Below are 16,128 nucleotides of genomic sequence, written 5' to 3' on the forward strand. Positions count from 1 at the left end.
ACACTGGATTAGAGCTTATGCTTAATAGAGCATAGGATCACCGTTAAGACCTCAATCAACCTTAAATACCTCTTTAAAGGCCCTATCCCCAAAAGCAGTTATATTCCAAGGTACCCCAGGTTAGGATTTCCATTAATTTGGAGGCCGGGGGGGGGGACAGAATTCATCGCATAACAGATGGCTGTATTTATCTCATCTACCTGCCTGAAAGCACCTTGGAATAAAAACTGTGTCTTCTCCATCATTATATCAGTCCCATTCCTGGCAGGAAAAGACGGCACAATTCAAAGAAGTAATTGAAGAGTCAAGTGAAAGAACTACTCCTTATCTGTGGATGAGGATAAGGGAACCAACGAGGGGTGGTTAAAAACGCTTAGAAACAGTAAGAAGCCATTAATATTTCTAGAATTAAGAAGGCTAGTGGAGGGCACTGATGCCCAGCAAAAGCTATGCACCTGCAGGTGCTTTCATCTTAGGCAGGAGAACACAACCACTCCCGAAAGCAGACGGGAAGGGAGGGAGGCAGGCTCCTCCTTACATGACTCCATGACTTGCCGTTGGGTAAAACTGACTAGCAGTCAGAAATAATCGAGGAGGTGAAAATAGGGGTCAGCCTCCCATGGCACATGGCAAGGCCGAGAAGGGGAGAGGGCATGACCAGGCAGGGTAGAGAAAATCCTTAACAATATTCATAATCATTACTGTGTCATAGCATCAAGGAAATAAAGCGTCTGTAGAAGACTGGCTCGCTCAACAGCTGATCCAACCTCTTTTTCCAGTGCCATCTCGTACTTCAGGAGCTGTAAGGATCAAAGTGCATTTCCCAGACTTCCTTGCAGCTAGAGTTTTCCCCTTTCCCGACCTCCCTGCTAGTCACATTCACTTAAACTCAGAAACTCAGTCAGTGGAGAGGCAGCCAGAACTTGGTGGGGCCTCAATATTGTTAAATCTAGCAGCTTGCATTTAGTAAATAAGCAATGAGTTCCTGATCTTTGCTTCACAGCTAAGGTGGGCTATTCACACCTTCATGGCACTCTGGCTATGTGATCCCGGACTCCAAAGTGGGCGCAATGCTTTCCTGAACCCCGATTCCCGATGGTTCCCAGGTCTGGTGGTTCTGTGGCATTGTTCTGAGAATCATCCCTAAAGACCCTTCACATATGACAACAATTGTAAACTTTTTTTTTTTTAAGATTTTTTTTTTTTAAGATTTTTTTTTTATTTATTTGACAGAGATAGAGACAGCCAGCGAGAGAGGGAACACAAGCAGGGGGAGCGGGAGAGGAAGAGGCAGGCCCATAGCAGAGGAGCCTGATGTGGGGCTCGATCCCATAACGCTGGGATCACGCCCTGAGCCGAAGGCAGACGCTTAACCGCTGTGCCACCCAGGCGCCCCAATAATTGTAAACTCTTAATTCTCTATTTTGAATTCCTTTTTGTTTAAAATTATTAGAGTGACTTAAGTCTGTTGAAAAGTGACACAGGAGCAACCCTCTTGTGTTCCGGATTTTTTCCTTACCCTCCTATTGTAAAACTGTGTGATTAAGGCAAATGTGGGGGGAGAAACAGGAAAAATGCCCACAAACTATGTTACTTCACTATCTTTGCCTGAATGCGCAGCTGGATTCGGGGGTTTTTTACACTGACTGCTGTCATAAATATTTTCGCAGGTGTGAAGGATCTGAATTGTCATCTTTAAAGACTGCATAATATTCCTTCCAGTATTTTCAAATACTCAATGATAATATCCAGTGTTGATATGGGTGTGGAGAATAGAACACTACCATATACCACCACTAGGATCAGAAGCTGGTACAACGTTTTTAAACAACACTTCATCAATACAATCTTAAAGTCTTAAAACTCTACTTAACCTTTTGCCTGGCAATTTCATTTCAAGGAATTAACCCTAAAGCATATCTAAAATGTGCACAGGGCGAGTGGGAGCATAGAGTGGAGCATGGAGAGGACAGTGCGGGGGGGGGGAGGGGGGATCTTGCTCCCCTCTGGCCCTCTAGTCACCTGCCATCCCCAGGGCTCACCAGCGGGGTCTGGAGCCTCCTCCCATCTCCCACGCTGTCTTGCCCACCACTTGGCAGGGGGAGATAGCTGCCGCTGCTCTCACCCTCTTGTCACCCGAGAGCCCCACAAGCTCGGTGAGGACCTGGAGCCATGATCCGCCTGCCCAGGAAGGTGGTGTTATACGCAACTAATGAATCATTGAACACTACATCAAAAACTAATGATGTACCATATGTTGGCTAATAGAACATAACAAAAAAAAATTATGATCTGTAAAATTGTTAGCTAAATAAATGCTCATTGTTTTAAACCACTAAAACAAAACAAAACAAAATTTTTTTTAAATGTGTGCACAAAAATTCTTCTTTAAGGGGTAACATCCAGCAATGGAGGGTGGGTAAAATTGCACATACACAGATATGTATGTAACCTTTTATAATATAGAAAATAATTCTTAGTGTGGAAGACCTCAAAAGGGAGACCAAGTATTTGGGAGGTCCAGCCCCCCCATCACTTTGCTTTAATCAGGGTACCTCCACTTTTTCTGTTTCTACATTGAAAGATAAAAATAAGATTTTATTTGAAAAATAGGTTCCATGGCATGAAAAAGTTCAAAGTGTTGCAATAAAAGAATATTGATGTCGTTAATGGCTTTTCAAGATGGATTGCTGTGTAAAAATTAAGTCTATAAAACTAAATAGGGTAAACCCTATGTTTGCATGTAACTCACAGGATTAAAAGAGCAGGATATCACTGCAGATATTACAGACATTAAAAAGATTGAAAAGATGGACAACCTTGGGCCAATAAATTTGGAAATTGTATAAAATGAAAAAATTGCTAGAAAAAATTACTGAACTGAAAAAAAGAAAAGAAAATTTGAATAGTTCTGTATCAACTAAAATGAATTTGCTGTTGAACACTTTTTGACAAAGAGAATCTGGGCTCATAAAATAAATGAATTTTACCAAACAGTTAAGAAATAATGCCAGTCTTACACAAGTTCAAGAGGGCAAGGCAATACACCAGACGCTTCACGACTGAGCCACCCAGGCGTCCCTATGCATGATTTTAAAAACAAAATTCTTAGCAACATGAAGTAAAAGGAAAATGTGTTATAAAGAAAAGAATATCTGTTTTTAAAAATCCATCAGCAGGGGCGCCTGGGTGGCTCAGTCACTAAGTGTCTGCCTTCGGCTCAGGGCGTGATCTTGGCGTTATGGGATCGAGCCCCACGTCAGGCTCCTCCGCTGGGAGCCTGCTTCTCCCTCTCCCACTCCCCCTGCTTGTGTTCCCTCTCTCGCTGGCTGTCTCTCTCTGTTAAATAAATAAATAAATAAATAAATAAATAAATAAATAAATAAAATCTTAAAAAAAAATCTATCAGCAAACCTCACACTTATTTAATGGTGAAATATTGACAACTTTCTCTTTGAGCCTTAAACAAGAGTAGTATGTTCACTGTTACCATGTCTGTTCATTATTGTACAGAAGGGACCCAGCCAGTGAAAAGCATAAGATTTGGACATAATGAATAAAACTGCCATTGTTCAGAGATGATATGATTGTGCATGTAGAAAATCCAAAAGAAATCTAGATTGAAGACTGCTGGAGGCAAGGTCAATATGTAAAAATTAATATTATTTTTGTAATACCTACAACAAACAATTTAAATATGAAACTGTAAAAGATGAAGATTATGGTAGCATACAAAATAATACAAAGGTATTTAAAATAGAATGTACAAAATCTCTACTGTAAAACATTGTTAAGAATAAATAAAAGCAAATGCAGGAGTATGCTGTGTGCAGGGGTTATTCGGTAATTGAGTAATCAGTACTGTAAAGACGTCAGTTTTCCCCAAAATTTAATCTTTAAATTCAAAGCATTCTCATTCAAAATCCCAGGAGATTTTTTTGCTTGCTTGTTTTTTAATGAAACTGAGAAACTGATTCTTAAATATTTATGGAAGTGTAAAAGACTAAGAGTAGCCAAACATTCTTGAAAAAAACAATGTGAAAGAACACAAAACCTGAGAGTCATTATAAAGACATAGCAATTAATACAGTGTAATATTGGTACGAGGAAATAAAAATATATCAACAAAACTCGAGAGAGCACAAAAACAGAAGGACACAAAAAGTGGATACTTAATTTATGACGAGGTACTCTGCAAAAGGTGGAAAAATAATGTTACTCTCAATAACTTGTGGTGGACAAATTGGATATCCATATAAACAAAAGAACGTTGACTTGTGACTCGCATCATAAACAAACGTCAATTCCCGGTCAACGCTAGACATTGTGAGAGGCAAAACAATAACGAAGTTCATGTAGGATGATTTTATCATGATTTGAAGACACTTCTTAAAGAAGACAAAAAAGAATAACCAAAAAAATTGGTAGATTGGATTATATCAAAATTATTGTCCAAATGGTGAGTACTTACTGTAATATTTTTTCAAACTTTCTATTGGAGAGTTTGGTAGGAGAAAATTGAAAAATAATTAATTAAAGATCTTTCCTATATATGAAAGGAAAGAAAGAGGAAAAAAAAGAAGTACGGAAAGAAGGAAGGGGAAAGAAAGATAACAGAATGGTAATAATAAATAACGCATGGGAAGATTCTTGAGTTCATTAGGAGGATGTTTTTTAAAAGGCTATTAGTATAAATTGGCAATCATTTATTAAATCATTTTAAAAGAATCTCTGTATTTTGCATATATTCTCCACATCTTTTTATCACATTCATGTATTAGTCTAAATAAGCACAAAATAATTTTCCTTATAAAGTTTTTTTCTATATAACATTTCATATAAACAACACAATCAGGTAGTTCAGAACATAAAAAGCATAAAATATTATTCCACAAAAAGTATCCCTCTCATGAGGAGAAAAGGAAACCCTTGTGCACTGTTGGTGGGAATGCAAACTGGTTCAGTCGCTGTGGAAAACAATATGGAGGTTCCTCAAAAAATTAAAAAATAGAACTACCATATGATCCCCTAATTCCACTACTGGATATTTACCCAAAGAGAGCAAAACCCACTAACTTGAAAAGATATATGCACCCCTGCATTCAATGCAGCATTTACAGTAGCCAAGATATGGAAGCAGCGTGAGCGTCCATCAATAGATGAATAGAAAAAGATGTGGTATAAATACAATGGAATATTACTCAGCCGTGAAAAGAAGAATGAGATCTTGCCATTTGTGGCAACATGGATGGACCTAGAGGGTATTATGAAGTAAGTGAAATAAGTCAGACAGAGAAAGACAAATATCATATGATTTCACTGTATGTGTGAAATCTAAAAAAAAAAAAATATGAACAAAAAACAGATAATGTTAGAAGATGAAAAGTACAGCCTAGAGACATAGTCAATAATACTGTAATGACGTTGAATGGTGACAGATGGTGACTACACTTACTGTGGTGAGTTGCGTGGAATTGTCCAATCACTATGCTGTGTACCTGAAACTAACATAGCATTGTATGTCAAATATACGTAAGTAATAAAAATGAAAACAACCGCCCCAAAGTACCCTCCCATCCATGTCCATGTTATTTGACTTTCTAGATATTGTGCACTCATAAGCAAATTCATGTATATATTAATGGGACTTATAAATATCAGTTGTTTTTTTACGATACTTTGTTTTTTCCCTGAGATTGTATTTGCTCACTTTCCAGCAGCTTTGAACAAGTTTGTCATTTGGTGGACAGTGCCCTCTTGTGTATAAAACTGAATCTGCAAGTCGTGTCCTGACAAAGTGGACTGATCCGAAATCTTTTACAGTTGTAAAAGTTCTTGAAGTCCTATGGTGTATCATGACACCATCATTTACTCAGTTATGGCCAGCTTCAAAATATTAGACCTTTTCTTTATTTTTTTTTAATAATGATTTTTTATTATATTATGTTAGTCACCATACAGTACATCCCCTGTTTCCGATGTAAGGCTCGATGATTCATTAGTTGTGTATAACACCCAGTGCACCATGTAATACGTGCCCTCCTTACTACCCATCACCGGCCTATCCCATTCCCCCACTCCCCTCCCCTCTGTAGCCCTCAGTTTGTTTCTCATAGTCCATAGTCTCTCATGTTTCATTCCCCCTTCTGATTACCCCCCCTTTCTTTATCCCTTTCTTCCCCTACTGATCATTCTAGTTCTTATGTTCCATAGATGAGAGAAATCATATGATAGTTTAGACCTTTTCTTTAAGGCTTCAAAGAACGTTAAGCCTTCCCATGCTTGCTTTAGTGATTTCATATGTATTTAGCACCAAAGTATTTTGGTCTCCAAAGTAATCTCCCATCCATATTTTGTTTGATTAGAACAGGAGTAATTCGTACTGAGGTATAATTCACATACTATACGATTTGTCCATTTAAAGTGTACAACTCAGTGGCTTTTAGTATATTCAGAGTTTTGCAAGCATCATCATAATGTAGATAATTCTAGAATATTTTCTTCACCCCAAAGAGAAACTCCATACCCATTTCCCCAAACCTACAATCCAGCCCTAGGCAACCACTAGTCTACTCTTGTCTCTATTGATTTCCCTTTTCTGGATATTTACCATAAATGGAAACAAACAATATGCTGTGTAGGTTTTTATGTGACTTCCTGTTTTCACTTAGCTTAATGCGTACAAGGTTCATCTGTGTAGTCACATGTATCACAACTGCATTCTTTTTTACAGCTGAACAATATTCCATTGCAGGGATGCACCACATCTTCATTATTCATTTGTCAACCGATGGACGTGTGGGTTGTTCCCACTCTTTGGCAGTTATGATTAATGCTGCTACAAACATTCAATTGTTTTCCTTTTATAGTTGCAAAGATGGAAGGCTTCCGAGCTGAAATGACGGCTCAAAGGCCACAGTGGAAGGGGTCTGCTCTATCTCCCTGCTTTTGTAACTGGAGCAGAAAGAAGGTAGAGAGGAGCACCTGGGTGGTGCAGTCGTTAGGCATCTGCCTTCGGCTCAGGGCGTGATCCCAGCATTCTGGGATCGAGCCCCACATCAGGCCTCTCCGCTGGGAGCCTGCTTCTTCCTCTCCCACTCCCCCTGCTTGTGTTCCCTCTCTCGCTGGCTGTCTCTCTGCCAAATAAATAAATAAAATCTTAAAAAAAAAAAGAGGGTAGAGAAAAGTTGGAGAGGCAGCTGGCAGCCCAAGGAGACATGGCCAAGGAGGTGGTGGTGACAGGGAATATACTCAGGAAAAGAAATATATTACCAGCACATTCCTACTTATCAATGCACATTTTGTGATATATTTTAATTGTGAAGAAACTTTATTAATACTTTCTATAACCTTCAGTCCTTCTTCTCTGCTCAGATACTAAATATTTCTTTCTCAAATCCATTCTCTTCTTCCGCTACTGCCCTAGTTTCCTGCTGCATCTTTTCTCACCTGAACCCCCTCACCACTGCAAAATGGATCTTTCTTATCTCCAATCTGATCACATCACTCCTTGCTTACTGTCCCTCAGGGGTCCCCTACCGCCCTCAGAATAAAGCCCAACTCACCATGGTTTCCCTCACCCCTTACGTTTAGGTGTAAGAGCTGCTATTGGAACCTACAGGTAAAACTTAAGTTGGTATATTATTTACTTCTCAGTAGTAACAATTACAGAAGAGTCACCTGTAAGGTCAATATAAAATCTTCTGAATAAATTTAGATATCAAATTTCAACATGAAATTAAAGAACATTTAAAATTGTAATTATATGCAAGTAATGAATCATGGAACATTGCATCAAGAACCGGGGATGTACTGTATGGTGACTAATATAACAAAATAAATATTATTTTTGAAAAAATGAAAAAAAAATAATAAAATAAAATAACTGGGAACCCAGAGTCATCATGAAATTTGCAGTGTTTTTAAAATTAATTATATGGGGTGCCTGAGTGGCTCAGGTCATGATCTCAGGGTCGTGGGATCAAGCCCCGCATAGGGCTCGGTGCCCAGCATGGAGTCTGTTTGAGATTCTTTCACCTTCCTTCTCCCTCCCACTGTGTTCCTCCCCGCCACTCACTGCTGGCGTTCTCTCTCTCTCTCAAATAATAAATAAATGAAAATTTAAAAAAAAGAAAATTAATTTTAACAACCAGGAACTCAAAATAACTATGAAGTAATAATCAGTTTTAAAAACAATAATTTGTTGGGGGGCCTGGGTGGCACAATTAGTTGAGCACGGACTCTTCATTTCAGCTCAGGTCGTGATCTCATGGTTGTAGGATTGAAAGCCCCGTGGGGCTTGTGCTCAGCTTGGAAATCTTTGTAGAATTTATGAATTCCTTTGATGTTTTCAAGGACATTATTTACATTGAGCCTAGTCATATATCATTTTGACTCTACTATTATTTTTACTTAAAATATTATGTCAAGTTCCTCCTAAGAAAACAAATTTAAAGTGGAGATTTTCAATTTATGCCTATAGCTCAAGTTATGGAATCTACATCTTCATCAATGACATCAATAAATTCTAGAAAGGGATTGCATATTAGCTATAGTTGAGTTTTTAATGGCCTGATGGTGTCATTTCAATTTTCCCATAGTGTACTGACAATAGTTTCAAATTTGTCTTTAGTACATGTGTTTTTGGTACATTTCAATGTGTTGTTGAAACCAAAAAAGTAATTGTAAAACTAGTGGATGATATAAAAAAAAAAATTCAGTGTGTAAAAGACATTCTTCTGTTGCTTCGTTCATTACCAAGTTTAAAGAGTAAATAGAGCAAGGACCATAATGCGCTAGCCTGTGTCTCGAGGGTACGTTTTACAGTGTGTTACATTTGCCTCAGATGTGTGGCATTGTCATAGCCCTGAACTCCCAACTGATTTTTAACAAGACTGAAATTTGTTTAAGTAGGCTATTAAAAATGTGTATAATCTTTCTTTAGTTAAGTCTTCTACTGGACAAATTCCTCAAAATTATTCAAGATAGAAATATTGGCACTTTGAAATCTATGAATCTAACAATAATTTTAAACGATTTCACATGATTTACATTCACGGCATCAACTGAAAAATAGTTGGGTCACAGGACGTCTTACTTTGTTCAAAGTGATTTTGTGAATCACAGTTCCTATAATTTATTTTTGTATTTCACCCTCTAGATATTGTATTGTATTCGTGTCAGTGTTGGTGTTCCGCATAAATATATACTGTAGTGTTATTAATTTTTGCTGTAGTTTGTGTGATATGAAAAAGATTCTCATTATCTTACTCCAACATCTGTTGGATGATCCTGTGAATATTAAACACGGCCTGGCCAAAAACTACATCGTCTGTGTTATGCACTTGACACGATCATACCAGTACAACCTGTTTGACGGCAAAGTTAGATTTATATCTAGCTTTTTGAATACTTTATAATGTTTATTTCACTTCATGTTTACTAAGAATATAATATAAAATCTAACAACATTTATGTCTATTCTTTTTTTTTTAATCTTATTTATTTGTTTGAAAGAGAGGGTGCGTGTGAGCAAGAGTTGGGGGGGGCAAAGGGGAAGGGGAAACAGACTCCCTCTGAGCAGGAAGCCGCTACTGGGGGCTTGATCCCGGGACCCCGAGGTCATTACCCAGCTGAAGGCAGAGGCTTGACCGACTGAGCCACCCAGGTGTCCCCATGCCTAGTCTTATTCTTCAGTTGCCTCCCCCCTGCCCCTACTCCCAGAGGTTGCAATCCAGACAAAATACGCAATCCTCTAAGATAACGTATTAAGGATCAGTTTTTCCCCTGCTTGGTTCCCCACGACCACCATTAGGAAAAATTTATCTGCAATAAATTTCTGAAAAATCCCAGTCTGAACTGTCTTTTGAAAAGTTAAAATTTTTCCCTTGAGGTGTATAATTTTCAACAAGAATGTACCGGGGATGTATTGTATGGTGACTAACATAATATAATAAAAAATCATTAAAAAAAAAAACTAATTTTAGAGTGGGGAAAAAAAGAAAAAAGAATGTACCAGTGTTTAACATTCAAATTACTTGACCATTACCTAGAAAGATTTAAGAATCTCTGTGAATAATAAGAAATATAAATTTGGTCTCTGGCCCTGGTTCCTGACACAGAGCTCCTTCAAAAATGCTTGTAATTTCTGGAGACATAGGGGCTCTAGGAGCATCTTTTGTTCTAATATCTGGTCTTTGACCCCAGTTCCTGACACAGAGCTCCTAAGTCCCCCAGAATTTCCTGCACGATAGGGGTGTCTTTTGTTCTGATGAGGCGATTCTTGGCAGGCTCCTGGAGAGCTTTGGGGTGGGGGCTGGTCACCGAGAAACACCAAGCCCTGATTAGAAGCGTGGGTCTCTCCACCCCAGCCCCATCCATGGGACGGGAGAGAGTCTGGAGACAGTGAATAATTGAAGACACCATAAAAATCCCTAAACTACGGGGTTTGGAGAGCCTCCAGGTTGGTGGACACATACGCATGCCAGGGGGTGGTGCACCCCAGCTCTCTGCAGACAAAGTGCCTGTGCTGGGGACCCTTCCAGACCTCAGCTTACATACACCGTCATCGGGCTGTTCATCTGTATCCTTGATTACGTCATTTATAATAAACCAGTAAATGTGTTTCCCTGAGCTCTGGGAGCCATTTAGCAAATCATCAACCCTAAGGAGAAGGTTGTGGGAACCCCCAACGCCTAGATTTCCAGCCCGTTGGTCCGAACTACTAGTGACAACCTGGGACTTGCAACTGGCATCTGAAGTGGGGGCATGCGGGACTGAGCCCAGGAACATGAACACATGACTAAATGTATCTCTTAGAATTGATGAAATACAGTAATCGTCTAATTGTCTTTCAGTGTCTTTTCTTTTCTTTTTTCTTTTTAAAGGTTTTATTTACTTATTTGAAAGAGAGAGACAGCGAGAGAGGGAACACAAGCAGGGGGAGTGTGAGAGGGAGAAGCAGGCTTCCCGCTGAGCAGGGAGCCCGATGGATGCGGAGCTTGATCCCAGGACCCTGGGATCATGAGCCGAGCGGAAGGCAGATGCTTAACGGCTGAGCCATTCAGGCACCCCCTTCAATGTCTTTTCTAGTGGATTTATGTTCTTCCTTCTCTGATATGTATGTATATTTTTAAAAATTCTGACATTTGGAAATGTAATATCATAGCTTAATATTTTAACTTAGAATGTATAGCGTTTTAATATATAAACAATATACCAGTGAAATTTAAATAGCAATTAATTTTTGTATTGAAGTTCATAAAAACAAAAAAACCCACAATTTTTACAATTACTTACCAATCTTTCCTTTATATCTTTATAGTAAATTATTTATAGTAATATAGCTGTGTAATACACTTTTTTAGTTTTCTAAAAAAAGATTTATTTATTTAGTTGAGAGAGAGACAGCGTGCACATGAGTGGGGGAGGGGCAAAGGGAGAGGGAGAGAATCTCAAGCAGACTCCTTGCTGAGCACTGAGCCCCTTGCAGGGCTTGATCCCATGACCCTGAAATCACGATCTGAGCTGAAACCAAGTGGCTGCTCAACTGACTGAGCCACCCAAGCACTCCAATACATTTATTTATAAAAATATTTTATCATCATAAATAAGTATATTATAAAATTTATGCAATGTAGTATGTATTTATGCCATATATTTATAAATACAAATATTTATTTGTGACATATATATTGTAAATGTATTTTTAAAAATACAAATTGTTTATGAGATGTGTTTGTTTATACATAAATACATTATACCTATATGATATATAATACTTTTATGTAATATATTGTATTATTAGAAAGAACAATATACATACTACATAGAGCATATAGTACATATTTTATAATTTTATATCTATGTATGTTTACATTAATAAAGAATTACACCATATCATATATATTTATACAAATATATTATCTACATATATATAACTGTATAATACATATTATTAAAATATTTTTATTATATATACATGATTTTTATTATAAATGTTTTTTTATTCATTAATGATGATTTGTCATATAATGAAAATATTTGTTGATTTATATTGGGACTCACCAATAGCATTTGGTACAGTAAACAAACAGAAGAATATCTGAACTGCTACATAAACTGTCAAATTTAGCCAGTGTACCAATAGATTTCTTTCTCTCTTTTTTAAATTTCCAAGATATTTAATAATCATGACATCAGACAGAAAGACAGCTTTTTATTATAAACCCATATTATTTTAGATATTAAATCAATAAGATTTTTCAGTGATCAAATTCTTACCTTTTTTGTAAAGTGGAACACAAAATATCAGTCAAGTTAGAAATTGATCCCTAATTTCATCTGCTGGAAAATTATAATACACGGATTTTGTTAGAATAAGATACATCAGTGCTGTCTGTTAGACAACTATCACTATAATTACACAACTCATCCCAAGCAATGAAGATATCTGTATTAGTTATCTACTGCCGCCTGACAAATTACCTGAAAACGTAGTGACTTTGGACAACAATGCACACTGATCCTCTCACACAGTTTCCGTGGACCAGGAACTTGAAAGCGTCTTGGGTGGCTCGTTCTGGCTGGAGGTCTCTCCTGGGTTTGCAGTCATGATGTCAGCCAGGGCTACAGGGACCCGAAGTCTTCACTGAAGCTGGAATATCTGCTTCCAGCATGACTCCCTCCCATGCTGTTGGCAGGAGGCTACTGTTCCTCACTCAGGAGCCCTCTGCTTAGGTTTGAGCATCCTAAGATCCTGACATCTAGCTTCTTCCAAAGCAAGGGATTTGAGGAAGAAGGTGGATGCTCAATGTTTTGTCAGACCTATTCTCTGAAGTCACACACCATCCTTTTCACCATGTTCTCTTTATAGTCAGCCCCACTCAGTGTAGAGGAGACTAGACATGAACACAGTATCAGCAGGCTAGGCTTATTGGAGGCCATCTTAGAGGCTGGCTACCACAATATCTATGACGTAAACAGCACTCATTTAGATGTAAGACCTTTGTGTAGTGCACAACTTGAACAACCATGCGTGGCAGCCTTAAGCAGTCACATGAACAATATACAGAGTTTTTTACAGAAGACATTTTCTATCTCTCTGAGCAATAAACTGGTTTGATAGGTAAGATTTCTTCCTAACTTTTGAAGTTTTTCTTCTTAACTTTCGTGGTTTTTAATTTAATTTGTATATTTTTTTCCTATATTATCCTATCCTAATGTGCTTTTTTTCTGATTCTGTATCTTATAGTAGATGGACTTCATAAATATTTATATATACTTCCTCTTGGTTCTAATATATCTTGTTTCTTTTCTACTCTTTTTCTTTTTAAGTCCTCCTCCATTTTCCCTTTTTGACTGTCTACTCATTCGAACAGATAGTTTTTCCCCTCATTTTCTTTAATAATGAATAATTTTAAAGTTACCCTTAAATAAGTGTTCTAAAACCATCGATTCTACCCCAACTGCTTCTCTGACTAGGATGACATCTAGTCCACGTCTCTTCATAGGATGACGTCTACCTTCTGGTTTGTACTGTTGAACTGGTGTAAATTTTTAAAAGCTTTCTGTCCTTCATAAGCATCCTGATGTAGACAATAAAATATATGGCATAATACTGACAGGGAATAATAATGATAGGGAATTTCTATGTCTTGTAGGCAATCTGATAGAACACGTAAGAGTAGCGGGGCGCCTGGGTGGCACAACGGTTAAGCGTCTGCCTTCGGCTCAGGGCGTGATCCTGGCGTTATGGGATCGAGCCCCACATCAGGCTCCTCTGCTATGAGCCTGCTTCTTCCTCTCCCACTCCCCCTGCTTGTGTTCCCTCTCTCGCTGGCTGTCTCTATCTCTGTTGAATAAATAAATAAAATCTTTAAAAAAAAAAAAAAGAACACGTAAGAGTAGAAATCAATGACAGAAAAAAAGATTTTTCGATTCTACAAATGCCTGTGGGTAACAAGTTGTACATGCTTGTCCCCTGGCCCACGGATTTTAGATCTCTATCGAATGATTGAGTTAATAAGCACAAAAGTGAGACTGCCACACAAGCCAAGTAGTTTCCCTAGACAAGTCAGTTGGTTCTATGAGTAGTAAAAATAACTGACAACTTTCCGAGAAGGCGGCTGCATTCAGGTGAAATGTGAGCACCAAGGTGGCCTCTCTGTTAACGCAGGGTGAAAGGATGGGTTCTCTTCACGGACCTACTTAGTCCCTTTCCTCACCTTCCATTTAACGTAATAGCTCAAACTTAAGAAGCAGGAGAGGAATTTATGGAACTCTTGGACTCTTTAAATGTTACTTAAGCCATATGCATATTTAGTACAGGAGGTGGGCTTACTCTGCTGATGGAGGAACAACAGCTTAAAACAAGTCAAAAACACTCTTCTAACTGTGCCCTGCATGTTTTTTAAAATTTATAACCGACTTCTTAAGATTTTAGTCATCAGTGTGGTTGGTTTATCATACCAATAACTCTTTGATTTGGATAAAAGACTCAGAGTCTTTAATGAGTCTGGTGGTACTAATTCTGAGAAACTGTCAGATGGAGAAAGGGGAAAAAAGACCTGGGTGGAAGAGTGCCCAGGGAATTAAGAGAAAACTAAAGAATGCCGTGTGGTAAGGCATCTGATAAAAGCGAGGTGCTGACAGGCGCCCTTCCTTCCTTTCCTTCCTTCCTTCCTTCCTTCCTCATTCCTTCCTTCCTCACTCCTTCCCTTCCTCTTTCCCTCCCTTCTTTCCACGTCCTTCTCTTCATCTTCCTCATTTCCTCCCTCCCCCCTTTTCTCTCTTTTTCTCTCTGTCTCTTTCCTTTCTCCCTCCCCTGTTTCCCATCTCTTGCCTGCCTACCTTCTTCCCATAACTTAATGGAATTGGGAGGTGATTTTTATCTCAAATTTGAAAACACTTAGAGCCATTGTTCTCACAATTAGTTTTCATGTGATTCAGTCGTAATTCATCAGATTCTACTGGTTTTTTGACGCTAGTGGAAAGACAGTTTTTATTACTTTTATGTACAGAAAACCCAACGGCGTGCACTTAGCCCAGTTTGGTGGCCAGTTCTTTAGCCCTTGCCTTTTCCAGCTTGGCAGTGCGAGTCACCGACTTTGGACCTACAATGTTGCCTCCCCAGGGAGGACGGATCTCCTCATATCTGTCATTGTCAGTGGTCCTGCTAGCCCCCACTTGCCTAGCCAGAGCTCCTTTGTCTTCCAAGTTAACCTGTGTGAGTGTGAGAGTGGTGCAGGTCTTCCTGTGGACCAGGCGCCCCAGCCTGCCTTCCCCTTGATAATGCGGTAGGGCCCCCCCATCTTACGACACAGGGCAGGCAGGAAGACAACCAGCTCGGTGGGATCCACAGCATGTGCAGTCACTACCAGCTGAGCCTTCTTGGTTTCCACTAAGGTGGGGACAGCGGTAACCCCTGCTTGAAGGACAGGCAGCCCTCTTAGTGGGGACATCCCCTTAGACAGCAGCTTTCTTCTCTGCCCTTGCCCACAGTCTGTCCTTCTCTTGCCTTGTCTCTGGTCTGTATTTATGGGTGAGCTGAAGCTGGTGAGCAGCTGTTCGGTGGTACAAGGCCTGAGTGAACTGGTTAATGGCGGGAGGCACTTTCAGATGCTTATAGAGAATTGCCCTTTGCCGCTGCAGTCGGATGTAGTGGGGCCATTTAACAAAGCAGAGAGCGAGATCCCTTTCAGGCTGGAGGTCTTGTCCAGTGTCAAAATTCTTAGGCCTTTTCTTAGACAGGGGATGGAACACCTCCTTGGCCTCCTATCTCTTCATAATAGCAGGGCCCAGCACACCTTCTTCCCCTTCGCCTTCTTTCCTTTTGGCATCTGGAAGGTTGGAGGAGGGTGGATTCTACTTCTTTTCAACATCGGTGAAAGGCTGAAAGTCATCAAAATGCTGTTCCTTGACCTCTGAACTTTGGATTGTGACCTCTGAACTTTGGGTTGTGACCTCTGAATTTCAGGTTACCTGTAAGCACATGTCCAAACACTCCAGAGTACTTGCCTTTTTCCCCTCCACCCCTCTATTTTTAGTACCATTTCCATTATTTTCTTCTTTAATACTTTTATAATCCTAAAATAAGATCGCTGTTCTCATACTTCCTATTTTCTGCGT

At 39.1% G+C, this 16,128-nt stretch overlaps 1 pseudogene; it reads right to left on the minus strand.

The window, feature by feature from the left end:
• Positions 1-15,039: 15,039 nt before the first annotated feature.
• Positions 15,040-15,839, minus strand: LOC123793100 (large ribosomal subunit protein eL8 pseudogene; annotated as a pseudogene).
• Between the last annotated feature and the right edge of the window lie 289 nt (positions 15,840-16,128).

This window comes from Ursus americanus, chromosome 13, assembly GCF_024610735.1.
Source record: "Ursus americanus isolate L20-20 chromosome 13, mUrsAme1.1.p, whole genome shotgun sequence".
Taxonomy (NCBI): domain Eukaryota; kingdom Metazoa; phylum Chordata; class Mammalia; order Carnivora; family Ursidae; genus Ursus; species Ursus americanus.